The sequence below is a fragment of the Callorhinus ursinus genome, unplaced genomic scaffold (assembly GCF_003265705.2).
Source record: "Callorhinus ursinus isolate GAN/ISIS: 27379988/994484 unplaced genomic scaffold, GSC_fseal_2.0 scaffold34, whole genome shotgun sequence".
Taxonomy (NCBI): Eukaryota; Metazoa; Chordata; class Mammalia; order Carnivora; family Otariidae; genus Callorhinus; species Callorhinus ursinus.
Window position 1 is genome coordinate 4935864 of NW_027397096.1, and position 18628 is coordinate 4954491.

An 18628-nucleotide genomic window follows, 5' to 3' on the forward strand; every position below is an offset into this window, starting at 1 on the left:
TTTTTTTTTTTTTATTCATGAGAGAGAGAGAGGCAGAGGGAGAAGCAGGCTCCCAAGGAGCAGGGAGCCCGATGCGGGACTCGATCCCAGGACCCTGGGATCATGACCTGAGCCGAAGGCAGACGCTTAACCATCTGAGCCACCCAGGCGCCCCCTCCAAACCCCTTCTAAATGCCAGGCTTTGACAAACCCAACAAGATACGCCTTCAGAAAAGGAGAGCCAGGAGGCTCAAATCACTCCCCAATTAAATATAATCACAGCAGCCAATCCTTACACGGTGCCTAACAAGTGGCAGGCACAGTTCTGGGCACTTTACCTGTAGTAACTTATTTGTCCTCGCCACAGAAGAAATATGCATGGAGAGGTTAAGTAACCCAAGGTCAGGGCCAGAGAACTAGCCCTGGATCTAAGTCGAAAGAGGGTGCCCCTCCCTTTATGGAGACGAAGCACAGTCATGCACAGGGCACGTGCCTGGCAAATGGGGGCAGTGTGGATTTCAGCATCTCTCAGCCCCTTGTGCAGTCCACAACCTGCTTGACGATACGCTGCCCCATCCAAAGTAACAAGTGGGTACAGTTTGATATTAAATAAATGGCCTACAAATTAATGCAAGCCAAGATTTCTGAATCACTGATTTGGGTGACTGAGAGCACTCAATTCTGCCTATCAAGGATGATCAGATTCTCAGCAATGACAGGAAAATGCCCTGACATTTACAACTTCACGGGCTGAGGCTTTTTAGCTTTTTCACCATTTCTAATGGGAATAGTTCTAAAACAAGTCCCATCCTTCTCTGCTGCTTAGAAAAGCGAGCACCAAATACAACTGAACCTTGCCTGAACTCCACCATCACCCCCGCCCAGGACCCCGCAGCCTCCTGCCTTTTCCTGACACCCGGCCTGTGCCTCCTAATCCTGGGGAACAGATCCTGCTCTGCTTCTATAATTGCTACTGGAGAAAACTAAATATGCAGGTGGGTTGAATCCCCTCAGTGGTGTGGGTTTGAACCTCCTTCCTGTAGCTTAGCAGTGCTTTCACCCTGCTTCTACCTAACCGCTCGTTCTTTCCCAGTTCCCGGGTCTTCCTGCTTCAAGCCAGAAGAGCTGACCCACGCACAGACGGTCTGGCCTGGAACTCCCTCAGCGTGCCTCTCCTCGCGCCTTGGAATTCATCACCTCCCATGGCCACCTCCTTCCCTCTGAAGGCAGTGGGGGGTTAGAGAAGCGGGGTCGAGCTGTCCTGCAGCCTCTAAACCCTCACTCAAGTCTTTCTGACCTTCAGAAACACGTTCCCTCCAACGTCCACCTTCCCTACTCTTCCTTCAGGCCCAAAGGTCTCAGTTTCTCCACTTCACTGGGACTGCTCTTGCAGAAGCCCACAGACTTAGTCTTATTTCCACGTGCATCTGCTTGACCTCACTAGGACAGGTAGCACAGCGAGCCTCTCCTCCTGCCTGCCTGCTCCTGGCTTCCTGTTGTCCTTCTGCTTCTGACGGCACAGGACCCTCCTCCCCAGGACCCCCACCACCACCTGTATATACTGACCCTCCTTAACCAGAAACTCTGGGCCCCACCCCTCTCTCAAACTCCAGACCCATCTGTGCAACTCCCAAAGGGGTGGCTTGCCTGCAAGGCACAGACGCACCTCAAACTCAGCAGGTCTGAGCGAACCTTATTCTATCATCTAGTTGTCTCCCACTTCCCACTCTCCACTCTTCCTAACAGAATGCTGATTTTTAGTCGGCTCATTTCATTTCCGTCCTCTCTTGTAGTTAGGTGTAACTGTATGACTGACGTCTGGCCAATGACATGTCAATGCAAGTGTCATATGGCAATCTCAAAAAGAATATTTAAAGAACACATCCCTTCCCCCCAGTCCCTCATCCATCCCACTGCCTGGAAAGATGATTTGATAGCTGGAGCTCTAGCAGCTATCCTGGAACATGAGGCAAAGGAATGGCAGAGGGGGTGAACTGGAAGGAATGTGACTTCCCTATGTCTTTGCAGATCCACTACACCAACCCAGGGCTACCTACCTCCAGACCTCTTTTATGTGTAAGAAAAATTAACTTGTTTGAATCACTGTTATTTTACTTTGCTGATGTCATCGGCCTCCACATCCATCCCCCCACCCAGCATGCACATGCCCCTGAATACTCTGAATCAGCTACAGCAGACACAGAGGAATATCCTCAGCCTGAGCTCCTCTCCCCAGAAGGCTGCCTGGCTGCTATGTGGAGACAGGCCACCCTGCAAAAGGGAGGCGGGTAGGGGGAGTCCTCTGCATCCACATCCCCTCAAGCCTCCCCAAAAACCAACAAGAACACAGAGGAGGACAGTTTGGGGGTATCTGACCCATCACAAGCCCTCCCTGTTTTCCCCAGAGTTCTCCAGCTGCTGGAAAGAAACCTTGCATCCTGGGTGATGGCTTGTGAATATCTCCTGATAAAGGAAAGTCCCAGACAGAGAGAGGGGCCAACTTGTTTATTTCCAAACACAAGCCAGGGACTCCAGCTGCGACACTTACACTAGATCTGCCCACTGAGAAAGAGCACTGGGCAGGAGGGCCAGGGGGAGGGAGGGCTGGGGAGGAGCCACGGTTGTTATTTTAGGTAAGCCAATCTTCCTGTGATCAAGTACGCAGCCCCTTCCCAGTCTTGTTTTTCCTGACTCTGCCTGGCCATGCATTTTTCATCTGGACGCGATTCAGATGCAGAAGGGTAAATGCCTTGACCCACTGAACCCAGTGGGTCAGAAGAACGATGGAATGCTCCTGGATAGGTATCCACCCTCGCACCCCACCAACACTTCCTGAATGCCTGCTCTGTCCAGGCACGGGTTTAGAACGATGGCGAGAACCCCGGGAGGCTCACAGCCCAGAACATAAGTAACTGTAATGCTACGTGAAAGGATGCAATGTCAACAATATGCGAGCTAAAGGGAGCAGAGAAGGATGGGAAGACTAAACACTAGCTGGGAGCCACTGGCAAGCTTTCCTGGACAATGCGACGCTAAGCCTGGTCTCCCTACCAGCATGGGTGACAAGCAGACAATTTATTAACAACATCATGCCAAACGACTGCCCGCCTTTCCCATAACCAGAGGCATGAGGAGTAATGAGGCAGCAGTCAGCGCTTGGGGGAAAGCCCGAGTCCCACAGTGGAGACCCGGTTCTAACCCAGTCTGACCCTACCAGAGTAGCCTTCGCCAACTCACTGTCCTTCTTGGGGGTAAACCCGAGGGAGGGACAAGCGACTGGAACGGTCTTTTCAGCTCTAGCATTCTAACGGATGTTCCGGCCCCTCATCGTGTATAGGATCACTGGGAGAGAGTATAGGGATGGGGTGCCTGGGACCCACCTCAGAGGTACGAAGTCAATTGGGCTGGGGCTGCGCCCCCAACACCAGTATGTTTTCAAAGCATCCCAGGAGGGATGCCTGGGCGGCTCAGTCGGTTAAGCATCTGACTCTTGATTTTGGCTCAGGTCATGATCTCTGGGTCGTGTGAACAAACCCCCCGAGTCGGACTCCACCCTGAGGACAGAGTCCTCAGGTTTTTCCCTCTTGGGTTTTTCCCTCTGCCCTCCTCCCCGCCTAAAATAAATAAATAGAATCTTTTAAAAAACAAAACAAAACAAAATAAAAGCAGCCTAGGTGATGTGCAGACAGGGTTAAGAACCGCTGTGGTGAGCACTGTTGGGGGCGGTGGCAGCCACTGGTGCTGGAAGGCTGGGAATCCCACTTCACAAGACCGACTTGTCCACGGAACTTCCCAAGTCCCACCCAAGTCCCAAAGCAGACGGTCCAACAGCACCTCCAGACCAGCTCCCTTCTCACAGCGATGTAGTGACTTAGAAGACAGGCAAATGGAAAATATCACACCACCTCCAGAGCTCACCTTCTCTCGACCTGCTCTCAGCCAGCTGGGTGTCCCCTCGTGGGGGCGGGTCTCACCCTCTCCTGCCTGTTGGGGAAACAGGGAACCACAGGCTGAAGGCGGCATCCCCCGCCATCCACGGAACGGAGGGTCACCTCCCAGTCCGGGAGGCCCTGGAGGGAAACAACAGCGGCCTGGGAAACTCGAGCAAGCACAGCCGGGCCTCCTGCCTGTGAGTCAGCCACGCAGAGGCCTCTTGCAGACAAAGGGGCAGAAGAACAAAGCTCCATTGTGCAAGCTCTGCATGGAGAAGCCAGCCGAGACAAGGAGACAAGGAGACTTCCGGGCCAGTGGGGGTGTTATTAGCATTTTATTTATTTATATACCTTCATTTTAGTTAACAAACACTTGGTGGGCACAGCACTCAGCAAGTGCAAGAAATAGTTCAAACAAAGCCCTTCCAAATATTAACTTGTTCTGCTTCCAGGTCACAAATTCAGAGGTTTACGCTTTCCAAAGCTCCTGCTCCAGGAGGAGAGAAACATAACCCTCCCTCCTGCAGGGGTGCCCGAACCATCACCTAAGGGTGGTATCTACCTCCCTGAGCTCCGCTTCTCTGCCCAGCCGGTGGTAAGCACCAGACACCACCTGGATCTAGGAGTGCATCCCGAATACGATGGGCATTTTGTCATGGCGAGGTAGGAAGAATTTGGAAGTCAAACTCTATGTGCTCCATGAACTTGGCCAAGGTCCGTAACTCCCCAGAACCTTGTCTCCACGTATGTAAAATGGGGACAGTGCTGCCTACCTCAGAGGAGTGCTGGGGTGACATGAAATAATTAGATACAAGGAGCTCCGCAGAGCGCCTGACATCGCCATCTGCAAAGCACCATTGGTCCAGTTCCTGAGACCTCCCTCTACCCAGTATCTGGAGGCAGCCCGAGAGATTTCCCCATCACCGGGGCCCAGGTTCAAAGCTTGTACCACGGGCTCTCCTGCGGTGCTGGCTCAGGTCCCTCACCTCTGCCGTACCCCCCCACCCATGTCCAGGATTTGAACAATCATAAAGCTCAGTGGCCCTTCTGCTTTTTCATTTGGTCTAGCCATCCCCCAGTCTCCACACAACAACCTGGCCGCGCGAGGTGCTCACATTGCCGACCCCACAGAGAAGGGCCCTCCATTCTGGCCTCAGTCGGGTACAGTGAGGGGACATCTCACTCCAGGGACAGCTGGAGTCCCGTGACTCTCAGCATGGCACAGACCAGCCATCACTATCTGGCTCCTTGTTCCTGGCATCAAACCTCCCTTGGCCAGGAAGTCAGAGAGAGAACCGTGCTGATGCCCACAGAGGCACCAAAATGCTGGGGGTCCAGCAAGCCTCAGTTTCCTCTGCTGTAAAATGGGCATGGGGAAGAGTGTTGCCGAACTGAACCACCCTGAAGGGACTTCCTGTCCTCCTGCCTCTGGGAGCTGACCCCCAACAGTGCCCCACACTTGAGCCCCAGGGCAGGCCGGGACCCACGTTTGGACAGTGGGCACCCAAGGCGCAGAGACAGGCAGGGGTTCCCAGGTCTCCCACATCTGAGGGCTGTGGAGTCCCTGGAGGTTGTTAAGGGGTGGGGGCCGCCCAGGTCATTTACTATTATGATTAGTCCAAAGCCTCAGTTCTGAGTAGGACCACCCCTCTGCAGGGGAACCACGACCAGGCTTTCCATCTGCTGATGGCCACAAGCCACTATTTATGGACGCCTCTGGTCAGCCGTTACCCTGCCCACCAGCAGCAGCAGTCTGCAAGGCCCAGAGGGGAGTTCTGCAGTCCAGGGCTTCAGGGTCAAGCCAGCCTGGGGCTGAGGCCAGCCCTGCCACCTCGGGGCAGCGTGACCTGGGCGGAATCACCCAATGGCTGTATCTAAAGCTCTAAAACATGACACAGGGTTACTGATTCATGTGTCCTACCACAGAGGCCAGCCAGAGCAGGCACCAGTGAACGTCTGCTCCCCTGAAGGCTCTTTCCAGTCTTTTGGCCACCGCAGCCACAACTAAAGGATGTGGAACCTTCCCGGTGAGATCGTGTCCCTTGCCTGGTGGAGGCCTGATACACCTTCTCTCCCGTTTTAAATCACAGTCTTAAGCTCTCCCCACTCTTGCCAACAGGTTCCTGCTCCCACTTCCGTTTTCCCACAAGACTTGTCAGCACAGAACCTCAGTGATTAACGCAGATGTCTCCTCCCTCGACACGCCGTGGGGGCCCGGCAAGGGCACACCGTGCCTGTAGGGAGTAGGCACTCAGAAGGCAGATGGACAGGTGGGCGGACTGCAAACACCAGGATTACTAGAAACTTCTATGCTATTCTGAGTAACGTCTACACTTCCCAGAGAGAGTGCTTTCAAAGCAAGTACCTTCAGCCTTTTCACTTTAAGAATATTAAAGTTCATGCCAAATTTCACAAGTGCAGCTTCCCCGCCCAGCATGAAATGCTTTAGAAATGAAAAGGTAAGAGCCGTTGCCTCACCTTGCTGCTAAGCTAATCCATCCAAGCTGTTCCACACCTCCAGAACCTTTTTAAAGTTCTGTCTGGGCGCCTGGGTGGCTCAGTCAGTTAAGCGTCTGCCTTCAGCTCAGGTCATGATCCCGGGGTCCCGGGATGGAGTCCCACATCGGGCTCTTTGCTCAGCGGGGAGCCTGCTTCTCCCTCGCCTCTGCCCCTCCCACTGCTTGTGCTTGCTCTCTCTCTCTCTCTCTCTCTCTGTGTGTGTGTCAAATAAAGAAATAAAATATTTAAAAAAATAAAGTTCTGTCTCTCTCTGTCTCCACACACACATGCACACACATAGGTACATGTGTTTTAAGAGGGATCTTAAAATTCCCTTTTATGTTTTTACATTTCTCAAATTCTCCACAAGGAACACAAACCTAGTTTTATAGCCAGATATAAAATTATTGGAAGGAAGGAAGAAAAAGAAACTCCACTCTGCACTGTCACGGGAAGGGGGCAAAGACACACTAAGATATCCATTGTTGGGTCCCTAGTGTTGTCCAAACAATGGATTTATCTCTGTCATCGGGTAAATATGGCTCAGCTTGCTGTCTGTCCAGATACTTTGCCTGGCAGCCTGATCCCACACTGAACACACCCCTTCTATAATAATGACAACAATGTCAGTAACAGTTTTTATTGTGCACTTACTATGTGCTAGCCAACGATTCCATTTTTTAACTCATTCTAATTTACTTCTTTAAATGACGCCAAAGCAAATAATATTTATCCTCCTTTAACAGGTAAGGAAATAGACCCAGAGGGATTGGGTAACCTGTCTAAAGTCACACAGCCACATCTTCTTGATTTTCTCCTTTGTTTATTGCCTGAATGGGATAGGTCTCTCAGTCAGGGAAAAAAAAAAATACGTTTTATAGAGGTTGTGCTTATAAAATGGGGTTTTACATTCCGAGAGACAGAGGAGGCAAGGAGGAAGTTAGTTGAGTGGTGATGAGAAAACCAGCACTTAGTTAGCCACATAAATCCCATTACCTAGTATCACCTTGATGGGAGGATAGGACTGGAAACTGTCCTTAGTTTGTTTTTGTTTTTGTTTTAAAGTATAGTCATTAATTCTCTTATCTGGTTGGCCAGAAGAAAGCAAAGGCCTCTGAGCGGACTACCCCGAGCCTGTGCTTGAAGGCTGGAGCTAACCTGTCCTTCCCGCTCTCCCCAGAGCCACCCTCCATCTGCGCGTGCTTCTGTCGCATCTGATACCCGGGGTCTCCCGTCCACAAAATACAGAAAGCAGGCAATTTGAAGGTGAAAAGAACCACAGCATCTAGAGGCAAGTGCTGCACAGAGACCACAAGATGTGACAGCAATGACGGGAACAAGTGGGAGAAGCCACAAAGCAGCCCCAAGATTCAAAACGCAGACTTGCCGTGGGCCAAGCAGCCCTTCGGACCACACCCCCAGAGAGGGATGGAGGCTCCCCAGCCACGGTGAAAAATCTGATGCCGTTAGATCGTTTCAAAAACCATGTCTGCACCTTCTGGAACCGTTTTAAATGATCAAAATACATTTCGGTGCTCACAGGAGTAAGTGTGTTACCAAGGAAATGGACTTCCTGACACGTGAACTTGTTTCCTATGCTATCCCGCGCATCATGGCACCTGCAGTTAGCGGCCTTCCCGTATCCGTCCTCCCCTCTTCCAGAACTTCAGGGCCCCTTAATTTTGTATAGAGAGCATGCCCTACCCCCCCCCCCCCCGCCCCGGGCTCCCATGTGGTGGTTGCCACATGACCCAGGTCTAGCCACTGAAACGTAAAGGGAAGCCTACTGCTTGGTACTTCTGGGAAGCTTGTTTTCCTCATTCAAATGAGTAAGAGTCAGTTGGCAAAAACCGGCTTCCACCCTCTCTCTCGCCTTCTTTCTGCCTGGAATGCAGCTGTGAAGCCCAGAGCTGCAGCAGCCATCTTGAGCCTGAGGGAAAAGGCTATGCACTAAGAATGATACAGCAAAAGGACACAAGGAGTCAACAGGAAGCCCTATGACTGCCTGCCTTTGGACTTCTTGTTTCATGAGAAAACTAACCCCCTTACTTGTTTAACCCAGTGTTATCCGGGTTTTCTAAACACGGATCCAAGTGAACCCTGACACATTAATATCAGATTGTAATTCCAGGACGAACAGAACGACTCCTAAATATCTTACTCCAAGTAAGCCTGCAAAGTATCTTGGTGTCTTTGGGGTGCCTCAGTAAACCAGAGGCTGCTCCCCACCCCCGTGATTTATCAGGAGCTTTGCCTAGCTGCCGCGAGTGGCAAGTGGCCATTCACTAGCATTGTGTCTTTGCTAAGCTGACTTGCTTTTGCAACTTGGAATTTTGTTAGGAAACAAAAAGCGCTTTATGGCAAAGGCGTCAGTGCCACAATAGGACCTTTCTGCTTTGATGAAAACACATTAAGAGCTTAGCTGCGCTGCAAGCAGGAGAGGAGACTCGGTTGAGGCCTGGGCCTTCCTGACCATTCTCCACTGGGGATGCTGGAGGGGTGCCAACACCAGTCAGGAGGAAACACTGTGGGCAGACACCGAAGCTTCAAGGGGCTGGGCATTCGGGTCCCCCTGGAGGACTGTGACGGACAGGCTGCACCCCCGGCACTGTCCACTCCCCCTCCTGACCAGTCTGTCACATGATACTCAGTCCACCTGCAGAGTTACCCAGGCACCGAACTCAGGCTTTACAAGCGGGAAAGGTGATATGGCCCCACTAGGTGCTCAGAGAAAACCCAAGGAGTATAGAGGCAGGACAGTAGCCAAGATGCCCACTTGCTGAGCCAAGCCAACCCTCCCCAACCTGCTGACAGGGGCCGATGTAAAGAAGAAACAAGATGACACGGTTATACCACCAGGTACACCCCACAGAAAGCAGGAGGACATGCACACACACGTGTGTACACACAGGCGCGTCCAAAAGGTACGTGCAACAATGATCATAGCAGGACTGGGGGGATCACGTTCCCAAACTGTAAACAAACCAAATGTCCATCAACAGGAGAACAGAAACTGTGCTAATCACTCGATGGAATAGTACACTGCAGTGAAATGGGTAACAGGTACATGCAACAAAAAAATGCCTACATTTCACAAATGCAATGTTGAGCAAAAAAAAAGCCAAATACTAAAGAATACCTACAGTCTGATTCTCCCTACAGAAAGTCCAAAAAGCAGGCCAAACTAAATGGTGGTGCTTAGGGATGCCTATGGATGATAACGTAATCGTTTTCAGAAGCAAGGAAGCGACGACTATGAAAGTCAGGCCAATGTTACTTTGGGTTGTTAAGAGGAAGGGGTCGTGATCAGGGAGACCTCTGGGGTGCTGGCAAGGTTGCATTTCTTGATCTGAACAGTAGTTATAAGGGTGCTCACTCTGTGATCATGCACAGTGCTGTACCATTATGCCTTGTGTACTTTTCTGACTCTGTTTTATCTTAAAATAGAAACAGTTAAAAATAAAAAATTAAGAAGAATGAGGTCCGGATAACCCAACCCAGCCCACTGTAGGTACTCAATATATCTGAACTGAACCTGAATCTCCTGCTACCGTATTACCATCCCACCCCCACCCCAGCCAGCGTGCCCCACACCCTTCTCTTCAGAGAAGTGGCGGGGGCGGGGGTGATGTTCACATTTGTGTTCAGCCAGAAACTAGCCAAGGTAGCGCATTACATTCTTCCTTAGAGGCTTCAAGTATATTCGTCTCTTATCTCCCACAACCAGAATTGTAAGCTCCTTGGAGGAAGGAAATAGTTTGGGACATACACATTTACTCCACAGATTAGTGACAAAGACCTAAAATAGGAGAAGCTCAGAAAGCACTAGAAAAGTCAGTATGGCAGAAAGAGGTGGATGTTTTGCTGGGCCATCGGAGCAAAAGCTGAGAGCCCGGTCCACAGCCAGGACCTCTATGAGGAGACAGTGGGTCTAGGGTCTAACCTGTTCCCAGCCCTGAGAATGGGCCCAAGCTAACTGAACACACACAAGACAGCTAGAGACTGCACAGAGCCACTTTACTGTTTTATGCTGAAAAATTGCTGTCTCGGGTTCTGCTCTCCCACAAAGGCTGTATAAATCCGCATATTCCGCACCCCCCCCCACCTCCCTGGTGAGCAGGTGTTTGCTTGGTGAGCTTGAGCTTGTCCTTACCTAACACCTAGTTTGAAAACTGCCACGTTTGGGGGGCATTGAAGAAAAAAGAAACAACAAAAACAAACAAAGAAACCTGGAAGCTTGCAGCTAACCACAGTGATGGAAGACACAGGTTAATGGCTGGGGTGCCCTATTCCCTGGGCAACTTTGCTTGGGTACTGCCCAAGGCTCACTCAGGACCCCTCCCCTGTCCTAAGCCTTCATGGCTGACCAAAGCCGCCTTTAAAGCACACATTCTCTCTACAGAGATGCCCCAACCAAGCCACGGCCAAGTCCTGCCAGCCCAGCACTCCGCCAGGGTCCTGCAGGAAACCAGCCAACCGTCCACAGGTCCCTCATGAGTAGAACCTGACAGATCGAGAGGGCAGGCTGTTGTCCTTTCACTCTGAGTTCTAGTCCCCAAGTGCCCACCGATGCCCCCACCCATTCATGGGTGTTAAAACCTCTTCCCAGCAGACTACAGGCAGCCTGCACCCCCCCTCACCCCCAGGTGAGCAAAACTACTCCCGGGTGCTTACTTTACCAGCCTGGAATCCCCAAAGCACTCAGACCAGGAGGAAAATAAAAGCAAAGACCCTTCCTGGCTCTAAGTCATCACGATGGTATCTACACCCAACAGTCAGCTCCCTACAGGTGGCAGGGGATTTAGCAATGGCGAGTTTCCGGCCAGCCAGCTGCCCCCACCACACGCCGGTTGTCCACTCTTCCCAGGCAACCGTTCTGCAAGAGCAACATGGACCATAAAATCTCTATCCCACCCTCCTAACTATTTTTCCAAGAAAGAAGTGAACAGCAAAGAATCTGATAGCAAGGGCTTCTTTTGGAGTTTCAAGATTGTTCTTCCAAGGACTATGTGCACAGGTATGCTCACCCCACCTGCTGAGAACCTGTCTTCTAAGATGGGACGATGGCCATCCAGCCCACTGCAGGGAAAGCTGTGAGGATGGGGGACATGAAGGCACTCCATGATTTGCTAAGATGCCACATTGTTACTGGAGCAGAGCGCTGCCAGTACCGAGATAATGCCGGCCCAGAAGTCTGCCTGGGAGGCTGCAGGATGCTCAAGGATGAAACTCCTCCACTGCTGAGAACCGAGCCAGGAAGTGGTATTTGTACACTTTAAAAAGGAGCTAGACAAGCACTCCCCTGACAGCCTTCAGCTCAGCAGACCATAGCACGGCCCGAGCATTCGGGAGAAGAGAGGCGGCTAAGCATCTACTACGCACAAGCCAGGCACACGAAGTCTCCTTTAAACCCTCTGCAGAAACCCCACTTTGCAGACCAGGCCACTGAGGCTTGGGAGGCCACATTCCCTGGGATACCCAAATCTAAGGCTCCTCAGCTATTCGGTGTCAGGGCTCGGATTTCTCTAGCTCTGCTGTTCTTTTTTTTTTTTTTTTTTTTTTAAGTTTTTTTTTTTTTTTTTTACAGAGAGCCGGAGCGGGTACAAAGCAGGGGGAGCGGCAAGCAGAGGGAGAGGGAGAAGCAGGCTCTGCACTGAGCCGGGAGCTGGATACGGGACTCGATCCCAGGACCCTGCGATCATGACCTGAGCCCAAGGCAGACACTTAACTGACTGAGCCACCCAGGTGCCCCTCTCGCTCTGGTGTTCTTTCCAATTCCTTCCTGTCTGCAAAATGGCCACTGACTGATAAAATGACCACTCATGGTGGTACCACACGCTTCACCAAGTCCTCTGACATGTTCTCAACCTTCACTTCTCTTCAGGGTGTGTTTTCTCATAACCAACATTCCCCTTCTACAGATGAGGAAATGGAGGCTCAGGGAGGCAAAGTGACTTGCATGAGGTCACTGAGACCCAGTGAGACCCAGAGCATGGGGAGAGCACAACCCCTGCCACCTGCACAAGGCTAGTCAGGGACGGCGGTTCCCGACTCGGCTCTGCCACGACTCACGGCCCTCAGAAGGACCTCAGAAGGAACGAACGTGGAAAAAGAGAAAACCACCGTGTTATCTCAGGTCAGGGCGGAGCAAACAGTGAGGAAGTGGCCCAGGTGGATTTGGGTGGAGATAGGGACTGGCCAATGCCCTGGACACTTTGGGTGGGGGTGGGGAGGTCGGGGGTGAGGGGGGCTGTACCTCAGGCTCCCAAGTTAGGATTATACAGTGACCCCCCCCACTACGTGTGAACTAAATCTGCCCCCCACCCTGGCCCCTGGACAAGGGGGTGGAACCCAGGGCCTCCCCAACACACACCTAATAGAGGGCTCTGGCTTCTTTAACCAATATTTATCCAATGTTTAAAAGGCATGTGGCCTGGAAAGCAGGGTCGTACCCTAATGCCAGGAACACGGAAACCTGGGCTTCACCCTGCCTAGTTCTGCAGAGTATCTGCTGGGGCATCAGGATTGGCCACCCGACCTCTGGATGCCTGGGTTCTCTGATGGGGCTGTTCAAAATCCAGGCCAACTCTCAGTTAACACAGAAAGAAGAGCCCAATGGAGACAAGTGCACCTGTTTTCTCTCCAGGACGGGCTCCCTGGTCTGAAGCCTGTGTGGTACCCCCTCCCCTTCCTGCACCTCCTATGAGCAAGTGTCCAGCTCCTCTGTTTTCAGCAGGACACGGAGATTCGGAGGGAAAAGAGGGACTGAGCCCAGAGAGCGGAGCGGAGTGGGGTAAAGGCCCAAGTCAGACAGGTTTCACCATCAGCTCTGGCACTTACCAGACAGCAGGACTTTGGGCCAATACACTACGGCTTGGTCCCTGTGATTCTCATCTGCAAAATGGGCATCATGGACCCTCCCAACCAGTGGGAGGATTCAGAGGGATGAGGCACAGGGCTTGGGGTTGTCCCAGGCACCCAATCAATGTTAGCCATTATTCTAACTGCTCAGAGCCAGGATTCCAGCCAGGGCTCATGAAATCAGGTCCAGTAGGACACCCTTGAGCCCATTTCCAGGCCCAACCCCCCCGCAAAGTCCACCCTAAGCCATTCCACTCTGCGAGAAGTTCCCTCCGTGACCTGACTTCTGTGCCCAAGACCCCAGAGGTATTACCAGGGTAGCTGTCTCTGTGCATACTCTGCCCCGGGGCAGGGCTGGAAGCAGGAGGTATTGGGGCACAGGGAGGGATTAGGGGGGTGCCCAGGTGGGTTTCACTTCTCCCCTCTCCAAGGCAAGTCAACCCCTCGTGGGGCAGGACAGTAGCTACCAGCCTACGCTCCAGAACGGTGCTGCCCAACAAAAGTGTAATGTTAGCTCCCATGGATCTTCAGATTTTCTAGTAGCCACGTCATAAAAAGAAACAGAAGATATCAATTGCAATGACATTTAACCAATCATATTCCCCCAAATCACTCCAATGTGTAATAAAAAACATACAAAATATTAAAAAGTAAGGAGATCTTTGACATTCTTTGGTTCACATTGTCTTCTAAATCTGCATGCATTTTTACAGCTAGAGCACGTCCCCGGATGGACCAGCCACATTTTTAGGGGCTCAATAGCCACGTGTGGCTAATGGCTGCCATACAGGAAAGAGCAGAATGAACATTTCCACTATTACATAAAGTTCCATCAGACAGGGCAGCTGTCCCGTTCATTAAATCCTGGGAGTTTCTGACCCTCGGTGGGTGGGGAGTGGCATGGGTGGGGCTCCTCTTTCTGAATTACCAAGGGGGCTGATTTCTCTGACAGCTGGGGGCCGACAGGAAATACCTGTTTGTCCGCTGTGAAAAAGTTTCCCCCTCCTTCTTCCTCGGGCTTGGGCACGGCTGGGGGGGGTTTCCATGACACCTGCAGAACCCAAAGCACGAAGCAGCACCGTCCCCCAGGGAGTTGAACCTATACCCAGACCACATGAGAGAAAAATTCAGCCTAGGGGAACCCCCCCACCCTGGCCCCCACGACAAGAGATAAAAGCTGACCCTCAGCGGGCCTCTGGGCAGCCTCTCAGCTAAGCAAATCCCAAAGAACACCAAGTTAACCAACTTCAAAGGGTAAAGTTTGACTCCAGGGGCTCGCAGCTTGTCAGCCCCTGAGACGGCTGCTTCCAGAAAAATACAGTCAAAAGGGAAATAACGTCCAACCCCACACACGGATTGGAAAAATCTGGCTAGATGCATGCGACCAAGTATCAGGCAACCAGTAAAACCTCTATGGTAAACATGCACAGCTTTTCTAATAAAGAGTACGCTTTGGGGGCACCTTGGGTGGCTTAGACAGTTAAGTGTCCGACTCCTGATCTCAGCTCAGGTCTTGATCTCAGGGTTGTGAGTTCAAGTGCAGGGTTGGGCTCCACGCTGGGCATGGAGCCTACTTTAAAAAAAAAAAAAAGAAAGAAAGTATGCTTCGTTCAATAACCACACTAAACTAGAATATTTACCTATACTACCTCTTTTTATTATTACAAAGCCAGGAGTTATGATAGTCTTCTTCCCAAGCTACGTGAGGGAGAGAGCAAGGCTCCACACAGTCCAATGAACTTGCCCAAGAAGGCCCGGCCAGCAAGGGTTAAGGCCACCCTGAGCCAAAGCCCACCAGACCCCAGACCTCAAATTCACTACTCTTCTACCACCTTCTGGTGTGTTATATTTGGGGCGGTGGGGGAGACAGCACTGTCCAACGTGTGTCTGCTCTTTCCTTACTAGATGCCTATCTGCCTGCGACAAGGACAGGGAGGAGACATGGAGGTAACACAGCTTCAGTTAGGTCAGGGGCAGTAAGCCAATTTTTTAAAAATCGTAACGCTGTTTATGCAATGCATCATTTTTTAAAGGCGGCTATCTTCTGGGAAGAGAAAAACTGAGAGAAATACCAAGAAAACCGAGCGTACACAAAGCTGTCCCCAAGGTCTGGAGTCCTACACCCCGCATGGGGCGGGGGGGGGTGGGCTAAGACTTGAACTATGTTTGCTTGGTGCTTCCAGCGAGAGTAAGAACACAATGGTTACATCAAAGAACTGGGGAGAAGCAGGGCTGACGGCAACCTGTTGATCACGTCACGACCTGGCACAAAACGAGGGAAAGAGCAATAAAAAAATGTGAACCGCTGCCTTGTTTAGGGTGTATGGGCACGGCTGTAAGCACTTCGCCCACACTAAATACACTGGCTCATCCGAACTGCACCACCACGCTACGGAGGTAAGTACTGTGATCACTCCTGTTTTGCCAATTAGGCAACTGAGTCACGGGCAGATCAATGACTCACGCAAGGTCACACACACAGCTAGGGCATATGGCAAGGCTGGGATTCATACCCAGGCAGTCGGGCTCCAGAGCAGGGCTCCTGGCCTCTATGCCATGTTACCTGTCATAACAACACTAAACCTCTGCTGTCCGGATCCGAATGAATCACCCAGCTGAGGTGGACACTGCTGGCACCTTCTTGGATTAAGAACCAGTCCCTCCTGGATGAATGAACGTAGCAGACTTACAGGAAGCACACCCATGCACCTGCAGGCCTGCAGGCTTGTGGGAAAGGCAGTCTTGCTGGGCGGGGGGGGTGCACTATGGAGGCCACACAGTGAGAACCAACTCCTGAAGCGAGGAGCGCCTGGAATGGGGAGGCCGGGGCTGCAGGGGGCAACACTAGACCCCTCCAGCCAGCAACCTGAGGATTTAAACAGACAGTCCCACTGACGAGTGTTCCCAGCTCAGACCCTGCCCACAGCCAGCAGGTACCCACTGGGCAGCACCGTCAGAGCCGTCCCCAGGCTCCCATCCTGTCCCCCTCAGGTAAGAGTTCCTCTGAAGACATGAACAGAATGGCAGGAGACTTATTATGTCGTTCCTCCCTTTCTGACTTGTAAGGACCTCTGTCCCTGGCTTTACAGGGCCACTTCGGTGAAGGCGGCCGGGGCAGGCTCTCCTGACCAGGCCCCTTCTGTCGGTACGAAGAGTGAGGCACCTGGGAGCAGGAGTCAAGCTGACTTTGTTCTGCGCGGCTGGGAAGGGCGCTGGCTCTGTACCAGGAGAAGCCTGCTCCTGGCACTACACGATCACTGCCCGAGCCTCTGAGGGGGATGAGCGCCACTAAGGAGCCTCTAGAGCAATTCCTGAACAGTGACACCCTCTCCAAGGCCATGTGCGCTGGTCAGGTAAGGCAGTACCTGCTTGGGCAATGCCAGAGGTCCTCTCCAGGGCCAGCTGCTGGAGGACACCCCACCCTGCAGTATCCCTTTTTCACGGAGACCCTGCGGTTGGGGTGTTTCCTGCACTTCTGGAACCCAGAGAAAGTGAGACACACCCAGCCCATGCCCCACCCCTGAAAGCCGGTGCTGTGGACCCTCGGGTCACCTCTTCCCCCAGAACCCTCCAAGACCTCCAGCTGCACACCATCTGGCACTTTCTACCCTGTCCCCCCACCCAACTCACTTGACAAACAATACTGTGCCAGATGCTGCAAGAAGCCCCAGGCAGGTAAAGATGGACTTCGCCCTTGGAGCATTCCCAGGCCAGGAACTGACAAGATCCCCCCCTGAGTCGGGTGAGCATTTCAGCCAGGGACTCACAGATGGTTGGCAACGTCACTTGAGCTCTTTAGACCTCAGAAAGGTCCGGATGGGCCTGACAGATCTTCTAAACTCCCATTTCTTCTATGAAGCAATCTGCCAGCATCCCTAAACCTCCCATGGGTTGAGCACAACATCTTCAGAGTATGCAATCCTCCAATACTGGATACTTGAGCCTTTGTCCACAGTATGCAGACAGATGGAAAACACGTGGCAAATTGCACCTGAGCTCCTGAAGTTTTCCACTCTGAAATGTCACGTTACTTCCTGCTTACGTGTTATTGGCCAACGTAAGTCATATCTCCACCCAGCTCTACGAAGGCAGCAGGTGCGATCCTACCTCGTGTTCGGTGGGATGACCAGAAGTAGATGGTGAACTGTACCAGTGACCGCAAGCAGGGTTCGAGCAGAAGTTAATGATATGAGGGGCGCCTGGGTGGCTCAGTCCGTTAAGCGTCTGCCTTTGGCTCAGATCATGATCCCAGGGTCCTGGGATCGAGCCCTGCGTTGGGCTCCTTGCTCAGCGAGGAGCCTGCTTCTCCCTCTGCCTACTGATCCCCCTGCTCCTGCTCTCTCTCCCTCTCTCTCGCTGACAAATTAATTTTTTTAAAAAAGAAGTTAATGATATCAAACTGGGTGAAAGGCTGAATACTGACCGTTTCTAACTCTCTTTAGGTCTGTTTCTCAGTCTCCCACTATTGGCATTTGGGTTGGACAATTCTATGTTTGAGGGGCTGTCCTGTGCATTGCAGGATGTTTAGCAGCATCCCTGGCCTCTACCCACAAGAGGACAGTAGCAAACCGAAACCATGGCAACCAAACTATCTCCTGACATTGTCAAATGTCCCCTGGAAGATAAGATGGCCCCAGTTGAGAACCTCTGCTTTAGACTTAGAAGAAAGCATAATCTCTCCTAAACAAAATAACAGCATCCTCCTCCCTCAAGACACCCTCCTCAGAACTACCGAGACAGTTTTTCTCATTTGCAATATAGGAATAATCATCGATACCCACCTCAAAGGGTTGTCTGGAGGATTAAACCAGCAAATGCTCATAAAGCACTCAGCATGGGGCCTGACACCCAGGGAGCGTGAGCCAGCAATGATGCCGCCTCCAAGTAATACGGACTCATTGTTACCATCCCCACCAGAGCTGCTGCCAGCCCTGCAGGCCCAGAGAAGACATGGGAAGGGCCAGGCACAGATCTCTCCCTGAGACAGCAACACGGCCCCTCACTCAGTCCAAGGCCGCCCCTGCCCGCCCCACCCCTCCTCCAAGGCTGAGCGGCTGCTGCAGCGGTCTTGCCATTTGCTCTCCAGCCCCCAAGGCCTATAGTCAGACATCTCTGTCATGATAATGATGACTGACAGTCGGGTAGAATGTGCTGGCTCAGCGTGCTGGCTCAGCGAGCCAGCTCGATTGTGGGCAAGCAATGGATGATAAACGAGCATCTGCCCAGAAAAAGGCCCTGACCAGTGACATGGTCACCCCACCGGCTACCATGACCACCTGTGAGACGGTCCTCCTCCCAAGGCTGGAGGCCAGCCTGCCCCTCCCAGCATCCACACCCCAGCCCCCCACGAGTCAAGC

At 52.1% G+C, this 18628-nt stretch overlaps 1 protein-coding gene and 1 long non-coding RNA gene across 3 annotated transcripts in view; one reads left to right on the top strand and one right to left on the bottom strand.

Annotated features, from left to right (window-relative positions):
• The window catches only part of LOC141370403 (uncharacterized), a 4793-nt gene extending 3280 nt beyond the window's left edge, over positions 1–1513 (top strand). The window contains exons 2-3 of the long non-coding RNA XR_012374425.1: positions 806–974; positions 1073–1513. This is a non-coding gene — a long non-coding RNA (uncharacterized lncRNA). The remainder of the gene's footprint in view (positions 1–805; positions 975–1072) is intronic.
• KSR1 (kinase suppressor of ras 1) overlaps positions 1–18628 on the bottom strand; it is a 145403-nt gene that overhangs the window by 88802 nt on the left and 37973 nt on the right. The gene's annotated exons all lie outside the window — the stretch shown is intronic.